The following is a 12483-nucleotide window of genomic DNA, read 5'->3' as shown; positions in this document are numbered from 1 at the left end:
CCATCCTGTTCCTTCTCTTCAATCTCTTCTGTTGTCTACCCTACTTGCCCTTTTGAATGAAAATTAAGCATCCTTCCTAAGATCTTCCTTGTTATTCAGCTTCCTTAGGTCTGCGTGTTATAGTGTGGTTATCCTCTATTATGTGGCTAATATCTGCTTATAAGTGAATATATACTAAGTGTGTCATTTTGTTCTATTGTCAGTGTCCTGTATCTTATACAATCTTTTCCTTTTCATAAGCTGCTACTTATTAATTGTTTATCTTAAAGCCTGAGCTTTTGGTGTTTGGTTCAGAAATTGTCTCCTGTGACATGAGGTCAAGACTTTTCTCCACTTCTTCTAACAGATTTACTGTGTCTGGTTTTATGTTGAGGTCTTTAATTCACTTGGAATTTAGTTTTGTGCATGGTTATATATATGGCTTTATTTGCATTTTTTCTACACATAGACATCCAGTTAATCCAGCACCATTTGTTAATGATGGCATCTTTTTTCCATTGTATGATTTTGGATTTTGTCAAAACTCAAGTGTCCATAGGTATGTGGGTTTATTTCTAGGTCTTCAATTTGATTCAATTGATATACTTATCTGTTTCTATGTCAGTATGAAAAATATTCAGCTTTTATTACTGTTGCTCTACAGTTTGAGATCAGGGATAGAGATACCACCAGAAGACATTTTTTTGTATAGGATTGTCATAGTTATTTGGGTTTTTTTTTCCATATGAAGTTGAAAATTGTTCTTTCAAGGTCTGTAAAGAATTGTGTTGCTATTTTCATGGGAATTGTATTGAATCTGTAGATTGCTTTTGGTAAGGTAGCCATGTTTACTATGTTAATTCTACTGATCCATGTGCATGGGAGATCATTCCATCTTCTTATATCTTCTTCAATTTCTTTCTTCAGAGACACAAAGTTTTTTTTTTCCATACAGGTCTTTCACTTGTTTGGTTAGAGTTACACTAACATACTTTATGTTTTTTGTGGCTATTGTGAAGGTTGGTGTTTCCTTAGTTTCTTTCTCCACTTGTTTGTCTTTTGTATAAAGGAGGGCACAAACCTTACATCTGACAGAGGAATAATATCTAAAATATATAAAGAACTTAAGTCATTAAACACTAACAAACCAAATAATTCAATTAAAAAATGGGGTATAAAACTAAAGACAGAATTTTCAAGAAAGGAATATGGAATGGTGGAGAAACACCTAAATAAATGTTCAATGTCCCTAGTCATCAGAGAAATGCAAATAAAAGTGATTCTGAGATTCCATCTTACAGCTATCAGAATGGCTAAGAACAAAAGCTCAAGTGACAGCACATGCTGGTGAGGATGGAGAGAAAGGCAACCACTCCTCCTTTGCTGGTGGAAATGCAAACTTATTCAACTATATTGTAATTAATCTGGTGCTTTTCTAGAAAATCCATTATAATTCTACCTCAAGATCTAGCCATACTAATCCTGGGTATATATCAAAAAGTTGCTCCACCATTTGCTGAACTATGTTTTATTAGTAATAGCCAGAATCTAGAAAACCTAGATGTCCCTCCACTGAAGAATGGATAAAGAAACTGTGGTACATTTACACAATGGAGTACTACTCAGCTATTAAAACAAAGAAATCTTGAGATCTGAAGACAAATGGATGGTATTCGAAAAGATCCTCCTGAGTGAGGTAACCAATACCAAGAAAGACAGACATGGTATATACTCACTTAGAAGATGGTAGCCGGGCATGGTGGTGCACGCCTTTAATCCCAGCACTTGGGAGACAGAGGCAGGGGATTGCTGTGAGTTCAAAGCCAGCGTGGTATACAAAGCGAGTGCTGGGCAACAAAGAGAAACCCTGTCTCAGAAAAACCAAAAAAGAAAAAAGAAGAAGAGGATATTTGCCCCATAATGGAGGATAATCACACTATAATACACAGACCTAAAGAATCTAAATAAATGGATTGAGCTATAAATTATCATAATGAGTGAGTTAACCCAGAAGCAGAAAGACTCAAATGGTATATACTCACTTATATCTGCATACTAGCCCAAGGGGTATGTCCCATGAAAGCCTTCACTTACCAGGAAACTGGGACAGAGGGGAGGACATCCTATTGGGACTCTAGATGAGAGAAGCATTGGAGAATAGCAAAGTAGAAGGACCCAGAGGGTCCTAGAAACCTACAAGTAGAACATTTTGATAGGCAGATTTGGGCCCAGGAATCCCACTCAAACTAAGGCACCAGCCAAGGACAATACAGGCGGTAAACTTTAAGCCCCTACCCAGATCTAGCCAACGGTCAGAACATTCTCCACAGTTGAGTGGAGATTGGATATGACTTTCTCACGTTCTCCGGTGTCTCACATTTGACCATGTTCCCTGGAGGGGGAGACCTAGTGGCACTCAGAGGAAGGATAGCAGGTTACCAAGAAGAGACTTGATACCCTGTGAGCATATACAGGGGGAGGAAATCCCCCTCGGGAACAGTCATAGGGGAAGGGAATAAGGGGAAAATGGGAGAGAGGGAAGAATGGGAGGATACAAGGGATGGGATAACCATTGAGATGTAACAAGAATAAAATAATAAAAAAATATAAGTAGGAAAAAAATAAAAATAATAAAATAAAATAAAACAAGGAGGGCCCTAGGAAGAATGCTTAATGCTCATGTAGAAGAGCAAATAGAATGGACACAAGAAGTGATTGATGAGAAGGTTCAAGACAGGTACCTACAATAGAGGTACTCTGAAAGGGTCCACTCAGTAGAGGATCAAAGGAGATGCTGAGACTCACAGCCAGCTTCAGGGTGAAGCAAAGAAAGTCTTATGGAAGAGTTGGGGCATAAAAGGACATGGAGGGGACAGGAGCTCCATAAGGAGACCAAAGGAGCCAATGAAGATAAAACAAAACAAAACGAAACAAAAATTGAAATAGAATAAAACAAACAAAGGAAAACAGCCAAAGAAATAGCAAATGGACATAGAGACACACATGTTAACACACACAGGAATTCATAAAAACACAAAACTAGAAGCCATAATGTAAGAGACCTTGAGGTTAAAAAAAAAAGTTCTTAAAAACAAAACAAAACATTATAAGACAAACAACCTCCAAAGAAGCTATTGGTTTAGATTTGTATTGGTCATCCACTGCTGGACATGGGCCCTACTCTTAAGAGTGGTTTGTATCCCTGATCAGATTTTATTGAAGAAAACTAAGTTTTCATTTGCAAGTGATTATTAATTGGAGATATATCTTCTAGGTTAGTGATAGGGGCTTGTGTCCTCCTCTCCTTCCAACAGTGGGACCCCATCTAGAACATATCTGAGCAGGTCATTCCATGCTGCCAGGGTCTCTGCGAGAGATTTGGTGGAGACACCCTATTCAGAACTGTGTGTTCCAAAGCCTTTTTCTATCTTTACCTAACCAAGCTCAAGCTGTGGCTGCAAACTCTTCAATCCACAATGATAACATTCTTGCAAGATGTGCTATCACAATAGTATCAGAAAGCTTGTGTTCATAAACAACCAAAATCTGATTATATGTAAGGTCCACTCCATGAGATGCAACCCATTCCCAACACTGCTTTGGTGGCCAAGGACCTGAGACAAGATAGCACAGGGACCTAGGGAAAAATCAGATTATTTTCTTCTGCTAAAGGAACATAGCAATAAAATGACTCTTAACAACATTCCTCTATACTCTAGATCTGGAGGTTGCTCAGCCATCATCAGAAAAACATCTTCCAGCTAGGAAGATCCTTTTTAAATCTTGTGATTTTTTTCATTCTATACTGAGACATAACAAGGTGATCTATGCCTGCTCCTGCAAGTAAAATCATTCACTCACCAATAATACAAGACTGTGTAATGCTCTGACCACAGTTTTTTCCTCTAACATTAGCTGGATAGACTGTGAGGCACAGCTAAAAATATCCATGAGAAGTAAAATTTTACCATTTCGTCTGCATGAATTGCAGAGAGAATATTTTAAAATTACTTTATCATCTCTTTCTCTTTTGTGCATTTCTGGAAATGAACTCTTTCCAGTATGACAAAGATATCCATCACCAGGAAGGAAAAGAGGTAAGGTAATGTAAAGGAAGACTAAGAAACAATAACTTTAATGGTTTGTTATAAGAGAGAGTCGGGGGAGAAAGAATATGCCACATGAGTGCAAGAACTTTGGAGAAGGAGAAAAGATTGCATCGGATTCTGTTGATCTGGAGTTACTGAGCCAACCACTATGGTTGCATGCTGAGAACTGAACTCCAATCCTCTGCAAGAACAGCAAGCACTCTTAACAATCAAGCCATCTCTCCTGCCCCAGGAATAAGAATTCAAGTTTTCAGAAATGAAAATCCAATGAAATATTTTCAAAAGATGATGTGTAGAATATAATAGACTAGGACCTGTATTCCATTATACTCAGATGACCCATAACTGTGAGAAGGAGTGGGATAAGGAAGTTAACTGACGTGTTCTTAGACAACTATGGGCTTTAAAGTGTGACTGCCACAGATCAAGAACAGGTAGAATGTGGACTTGGAGATAGTCCATAGCATTGACAAAAGCTAAGATGTAGCTTGGTTTACCCAAGGAAAAGTACTCCTAGGTGTTGATCAAACCAAGACTGAGTAACATAGAGTTCTGGTGCTTCAACATATAGGCTAGAGGAATTTCAATGAGACTGTATAATTACATTTAAAATATTTGAAGGCTTTGAAGCTGATCAAAATTCCCAGAACACATGCTATCTTACATGCTGGGACACTGGCAGCAACATTCATAGATGGAAAATTTACTCATCTTCATGACCTGTTCATGATACTGTGGTTGAAATATTCACCTATGGAAACTTAACTACTCGTCATGACTAGCCTACAGTTTTTAAACTAGAACACTCACTGAGTGGGTGTCACTCATTAATATATGTGCCCTGTGGGACACAGAATAGAATATTCACCAACAGGAATATCACTTATTCCCATGGCCAATACCACTGAGTAGTATTTTAGAGTGCACAGATTGATTATGGGAAATATTTAAACACTATTGTGTTCACATAGTGGACCATTATAAAGCAGTAAAAATTTAATTGAAAACTAAATAAATCAATGTTGATGTTTCCTAGTAACATATTTCAAATTTGAAAAACAGTAGCAGACAATTATATTGTTACAAAGCCTAAGGTCAGATAAAAAGCATACATGCTTAATAAAGTACAAAGTGGAACAGCCGGTCAAAGCTCTAAAAGTCATATGATCTGAGCAGGCAAATGCACATTACAGTTTTCTCTTGCTTAATGGCAGCTGTATGTCTTCTGGGGCAGAAAGACCCATCTTGAGAAACTCCAGAACACACAACCAATATTATGGGTATCCTTACTAGTAAGCTATAGGAAAGAAAGTGGCAACACAGGAAATCTCAAAGTCAAAGTCACCTGGGAGTTTGTGGCCCAGAGCACACTGTACAGATTAAGCATAGACTCAGACTCTGAAGCCAACCTTAGAAATATCCTTATCAAGGCAAGAGAGAACAGGCACTTAGGTCTTGTGACACTGCTCTCAATGTCTTCAGTGAGCATTGGGAAGGTCTTGGTAACCAGTCACTTTTACATCAATGTGCAAATCCAGTGGCCATATAGTTATGGCCACTGAGAATATGGCCAGGATTCTCATTTTTAGTCTTCTAGATGTAAATCTCATGACATAACTTTACCACTTGTACAAAAGAACTTCTAAGAAGGTTTCTAATACTCAGACAACTTTTTCATATTCCTAAAGTTCTGTGATTATTTTAACATATACGATTTTGGACAATAAGATAGCAAATAGTGATAGTCATTTTGACAGGATCTTGGGATCAGCTAAGAGATAAGCTTCTGCTTGTGTCTATGATGGCATTTTCAGGGTTATGTGCCTGAAGGAAGAAGACCAATACTGTGTGAGCAGCAAAGAAGTCAGAGAATAAAGCTGCCTGCCTGCCACCTGCTGATGCTCCTGGCTGGTGTGTCTGTGCAATTGCTAGTGGTGGTGGTGGTGGTAGTGGGCAGAATCTAGTTTTCCCACTTTCCATTGTGAACTAAAGACAGCACCTCTGCAGAAATTTTCTATATATTCAGCACCAGTTTGGTATGAAACCATCCAGCTTTGTAGGCTGAGCAGCTACAGGATGCTCAAGCTCTTCAACACGCAGACAGCCATTATTGAACTATACAATTGCTTCTCTGTAAGCCAATCCAATACATCCCCCATTCTATTGGTTCTGTTCATCTAGATAACCCGGACTAACACAGAGGGTATACAGTTCTGCCTATCACAATTAACTGTGAATAGTTTTTAAATGGTAATACATTTAATGAAATACTATCCCGTAAATTGCAACCTCAGTGAAGGAAAACAATGCTCCAATCAAAGTTACTCTTATAGTAGTTTTTAAAAATAAATACATAATATGAAAGTCAAACTTCTTTGAAAATTTAGGCAAGATACACACTGGAAATCTGTTCAATGTATGAACCATATTTAATAGCAGAGTTTATTTTGATTATAAAAGTAATAAAATTTAAAAATCTTCAATGTTCTTCTATTTTGTGGGCAATGAGTATTTTAATTAGCTTTTATTATCTGAAATTTGTTATTAATTCATTTGAATTCATATAATGTTTGATGTAGCTTATGACAGTTGAGATACTTGGATCAACTCATGAAGTATTTCTTCTGCCATAGTTTCAAATTCCACTTGCAATCAGGCAATAAACTGCAAGGCAACTACCAAAGCCCAACACAGCTGCATGTAATCTTCCGTAAGTGCTGTTTGGATAACTTCATTGCCTCGCTTAGAAAACTACAAGCCTTTTAACTTTCTTTTGTTCTGCATATGAATTTCTAAATATTTGCTAAAAGGGTTAGAAAAAATGACAACCTACCTACAAAGATATGTGAAGACAACTGTGCTTGCTAATGAACCAAATTCCCATTTTTAACTTTTCACTCAACTGTTGTTATCAACTATGACCCTTTTTGAAGAATGAGCAGAACTGAGAATGAAACACAAGACCTTGAGCATGCTAGGAAAGAACACTATTTTTGTGCTATAGCCCCAAACCCAAGCCTATGTTCTATAACCAAAACAATATATTTCTACAAAAACAATTTTCATTTAAAAAAAGAACAACTTTCACCTAGAGTCCCAATAGGATGTCCTCCCCTCTGTCCCACTTTCCTGGTAGGTGAAGACTTTCATGGTGAGGTCTGGTGGCACTCAGAAGAAGGATAACAGGCTACCAAGAAGAGATTTGATACCCTATAGGCATATACAGGGGAGGAGGTCCCCTGAGTCACAGTCATAGGGGAGGGAAGTAAGGGGAAAGCAGGAGGGAGGGAAGAATGGGAGTATACAAGTATGGGATAACAATTGAGATGTAATATAAATAAGTTAATAATATATATATTTAAAAACTTTACACATGTCTTTTGTCTAAAGAGCAAGACAAACAAAATTAAAATAATCCCAAAAATCCCTCTTCAGAGCCTATAATGAAAAGTATTTGTCCATGGTTTAACCTGTATTTTCAATACTATAACCCTTATTGAAGTGATATTGATAGCAAACTGGCTTTTGCAAATCTTTCAAGTGTTCTCTATTTTTAAAATATTTCAACTATAACTGAAATTATATGGTATAGCTACCATACATATTACTTTTTATTTTTAAAAAGACATAACTATCCATATTATTCATAAGTATTGTCTTTATAATATCAACATGTCCATTTCTGAGATATAGTTACACATACTTATAAAATGTATTTCTAACATTTCTGCTTCATTGCAAAAGTGAGTTGAAGAAGACTTAGTGAGTGCAGATACAAGGATGCTTAAGTGCATTTGTATCAGATTTGTTTGATGCTGAATTTTATTTAACATAAGATTGATGAAATGTTCTTTGGCTATTTAAATAATATAACCAACATGGTTATATTTTACTGACACATAATATATGCATCACAGTAGACAGAGTAAAGAAAGCATAGCTTATTGCAGATGTATATATAGAGAGAATGAGATCATTTGTTGAAAATAGTATTGTGAGTACTTTTTGGAGAAAGAAGGGGTTTCTATTTTTCAAATGCATTTGAGCATTAAATGTTCTCCCAGTATAAACAAACAAAGCAGCCTTAACTTATAAAAATTAAAGTATGTAGTAGTGGCCAGTGAGCAGGGAAAAGGTCAATATGGGGAGGTAGCCAAGTAAAAAGATGGAAAAAATAATGTGTAAGAAGAAAAATGAAGAAGATAAAGAAGAGGAAGGTGAATGATGAAGAAAATAAAGATTTAAGTAAAAAGAGCAAGCAAAGGAGAAGATCGAGTCTAATACACAAGTATAGGTAGCTCTACTCACACAACAGGCTCTACGGACTTGCTCCACTAAGATTCTCTTAAGTAAAGTAGATCTGCATAGGGATTTATAAAAATTGTCATTGAGTTAGCTTATTTTGAGACAGGATCTTATTATACAGCTCTAGCTAGGCCTCACACATGATATGAGCACCAGTCTGGCTCTGAACTCATAGAGATGCACCTGCCTCTGCCTCTCAAGAACTTGAATTAATAGGTTGCACCACTATACTCAGCCCTAAAGAGATGACATTTACAAGGGGTACACAGAAATCATTAATGTCTCTGCATCACTTGATGACATATTCATTTCTGGTTTGTGGTAATGCCTTCATGGATAATTATTTATGTTAAATTTATTTAAACAATCATGGTAAGTATATGCAGTTCATTGCATGTCAGTTATTGTTCAGGAAATGTTTTGAAGTACATAAAAATTATCTCCTCTCTGTCCAGAAGACTCAATACCTCAGGTTCATCTCAGGAGCTGCAACAGAACACCAGCTGCAGCCTTCCATCTCTCCTATTTACACCTCCTGTGGATCCCATCCCTTCCTGGTCTCCTTTTGCCCTGTTGTTGTTCTGTCCCAGCCTTCGGGTCAAATGGACACCCCTGTTCAACTGCTGGCCGCATCTATCAGAAAATCAGATAATCTGCCCACAAACTTCCGTTCTATCTGCTCCCTTAGCAGACCCAATTCCTCAGACTCAGCCCAGAGTCATCCTAACTTTACTCTTATTTCTCCCTGTCCATGCCTCATATGGATACCAAACGCCATCCCCTCTAGACCTCTCAGAAATCAGCACCTAAGTTTATATTCACTGCAAACACAGATGCCTAGATGGCAACATATAAACACAATCAATAACAAGCAAGCCAGTATGTCTCCACACAGCACACTTATCATACTACAGCAGATCCTGAATACCCCAACACAGATGACGCACAGGAAAAAGACTTTGAAGCCACCTATACTAAGATGATAGAGGTCCTTAAAGAGGAAATGAACGAATCCCTAAAGGAATCCAGGAAACACAAACAAACAATTGGAGAAAAATGAATAATCCCTTAAATAAAGTCAGAAAAACACAAATAAACAATTGCATTCAAGGGGGAAAAAAATCCTTTAAAGAAAGCCAAGAGAAAATAAGCAGCTAAAGAAAATTAACAAAACTCTTCAAGTCCAAAAATTAGAAATAGAAGTAATAAAAAACACAAATTAAGGAAAATAAGGAAATGAAAAAAAAAATAGAGACTCAAACAAGAACTAAGAACTACAAGATACAAGAGTTGTAAGAGAATTACAGCCCTTGAAGATGTAATAAAACGGAGTCACCCCTGCACAGCTTAGGCTTGTTGTGTGAGTCAGACAAGGTCCAGGGCCACACTTCTCTGTACTACTTACTTTTCTGTCAAGATGCCTGAGAAAGTGCACCATGCAGAGGAATTGGAGACCTTTGCCTTTCAGGCAGAAATTGCTCAGCTCATGTCCCTCATCATTTATACTTTCTACTCAAACAAGGAAATTTTTCTCCATGAATTGATCTCTAATGTCTCTAATAATTTGGATGAGATTTGGTATGAGGGCCTGACAGACTCGTCCAAGTTGGACAGTGCAAAAGAGCTGAAAATTGACATCATCTATAACACTCAGGAGCACACGCTGACTGTGGTGGACACAGGAATTGGCATGACCAAGCGAGAACTCATAAATAACTTGGAAACCATTGCTAAGTCTGGCACAAATGCCTTCATGAAGGCTCCTCAGGCTCGTGAAGACATCTCCGTGACTGGACAGTTTGGTGCTGGATTCTACTTGGCCTATCTGGAGGTAGAAAAGGTGGTTGTGATCACAAAGCACAATGATGATGAGCAGTATTCCTGGGAGTCTTCTGCTGATGGCTCCTCCACAGTCAGTGCAGACCACAGTAAGCCCATTGGTTGGAGTACCAAAGTCTTCACATCAAAGAAGACCAGAACGAGTACTTAGAAGAGAGGAGAGTCAAGGAAGTGGTGAAGAGACACTCCCAGTTCATAGACTCTCATCACCTACTATTTGAAGAAAGAAAGAGAGAATATCAGTGATGATGAGGCAAAGGAAGAGAAAGGTGATAAAGAGAAGGAAAATAAGGATGATGAGGAGAAGCCTAGGACTGAATATGTGGCATCAAATGAGGAGGATGACAGTGGCAAAAAAAAAAAAAAAAAGAAGAAGACAAAGAAGATTAAGGAGAAATACATTAATCATGAAGAGATGAATAAGACGAAGCCTATTTGGACCAGAAACCCTGATGACATCACTCATGAGGAATATGGTGAGTTCTCTAAGAGCCTTACCAATGACTGGGAATACCACTTGGCAGTCAAGCACTTCTCTGTAGTAGGTCAATTGGAATTCAGGGCACTGCTCTTCATTCCTCAGCAAGCTCCCTTTGAACTTTTTTAGAACAAAAAGAAGAAGAAGAACATCAAACTGTATGTCTGTTTAGTGTTCATCATAGACATCTGTGATGAGCTGGTACCTCAGTACCTCAACTTTATCCATGACATTGTTGACTTTGAGGACCTGCCCCTGAACATCTCTCGAGAAATGCTCCAGCAGAGCAAGATTCTAAAAGTCATCCATAAAAATATTGCGAAGAAATGCCTTGAGCACTTCTCTGAGTTGGTTAAAGAGAACTACAAGAAATTTTATGAGGCATTCTCCAAGAATATAAAGCTTGGAATTCATGAAGATTCCACTAACTGTAACCACCTCTCTGGGATCCTCTGCATCTCTTAGTCTGGAGATGATATGAATGCCCAGTCAGAGTATGTGTCTTACATGAAGAAGGCACAGAAATACATCTACTATATCATTGGTGAGAGCAAAAAGCACTTGGCCAACTCTGCCTTTGCGGTGTGTGTGCAGAAACGCAGCATTGAGGTGGTGTACATGACTGAACCTATCGACAAGTACAAGGAGTTTGATGGAAATATCCTGGTCTTGGTGACTAAGGAAGGCCTGGAGCTACCAGATGATGAGGAGGAGAAGAAGAAAATGGAGGACAGTAAGGCAAAGTTTGGGAATCTCTGCAAGCTCATGAAGGAGATCTTGGATAAAAAGTTTGAAAAGGTAACAATCTCCAGTAGGCTTTTCTTTTCACCCTGCAGCATTATGACAAGAACCTATGGCTGAACAGCCAACATGGAGTGGATCATGAAGGCTCAGGCACGGTGAGACAACTCTACAATGGGCTATAGGATGGTCAAAAAACATCTAGATATCAATCCTAACCACCCCATTGTGGAGAAAGCAGCATAAGGCTGAGGCAGACAAATATGCCCTGCCTATTTTGTCTATTATGCCTAAGTTGTCAAGGACCTGGCAGTGCTGTTGTTTGATACTACTCTGCTTTCCTTTGGTTTCTCATCTGGGGATCCCAAAACCCACTCCAACTGGATCTACTGCATGATTAAGCTAGGACTGAGCATTCATGAAGATGAGATGACAGCAAAGGAGTCCAGTGCTATTGTTCCTGATGAGATCCCTCCCACTTGATAGTGATGAGGATTCCTCTTGGGTGAGAGAAGTACATTAAAGACGCCCCCCCAGGAAAAGCATGTCTTCTGTATAGTTTCTCTGTGGCTCCCCTAGAAGCCTTGGCCCACCTGGCTCTCTGATCATATCAAGAATAATTTCTTCTACCTTGTCCTTGTGCCTTTAGGCAGGAAAATCATCTCCCACAGAATAGCAGAGTTGGGTATTTGGGTCTTGTGGAGGTTTTTGTTTGTTTTATTTTGTTCTGAAATTAAAAGTATACAAAATAAAGAAAAAAAGACATAATAAAAGAATTGAATATATCAGTCAAAGAAAATGTCAAATCTTAAAATCTTCTATCAAAAAAAAAATATATTGAAATGTGGAACACTATGAAAACACCAAACTTCAGAATAATAAGAATAGTGAAAGAAGAATCCCAGCTTAAAAGCACAGAAAATATTTTCAACACAATCATAGAAGAAAATTGTTCCAACTTAAAGAGATTCCTATAAAGTTATAAGATGCTTACAGATCACCAAATACATTGGACCAGAGAAGAAAATCTCT

At 38.0% G+C, this 12483-nt stretch overlaps 1 pseudogene; it reads left to right on the top strand.

The window, feature by feature from the left end:
• Nucleotides 1–9810: 9810 nt before the first annotated feature.
• On the top strand, nucleotides 9811–11974 carry LOC127187621 (heat shock protein HSP 90-beta-like; annotated as a pseudogene).
• The last annotated feature ends 509 nt before the right edge of the window (nucleotides 11975–12483 follow it).

The sequence above is a fragment of the Acomys russatus genome, chromosome 1 (genome assembly GCF_903995435.1).
Source record: "Acomys russatus chromosome 1, mAcoRus1.1, whole genome shotgun sequence".
In the NCBI taxonomy this organism is placed as follows: Eukaryota; Metazoa; Chordata; class Mammalia; order Rodentia; family Muridae; genus Acomys; species Acomys russatus.
The sequence above is the reverse complement of the archived record's forward strand: the minus strand, read 5'-3'. Positions and strand labels throughout refer to the sequence as shown.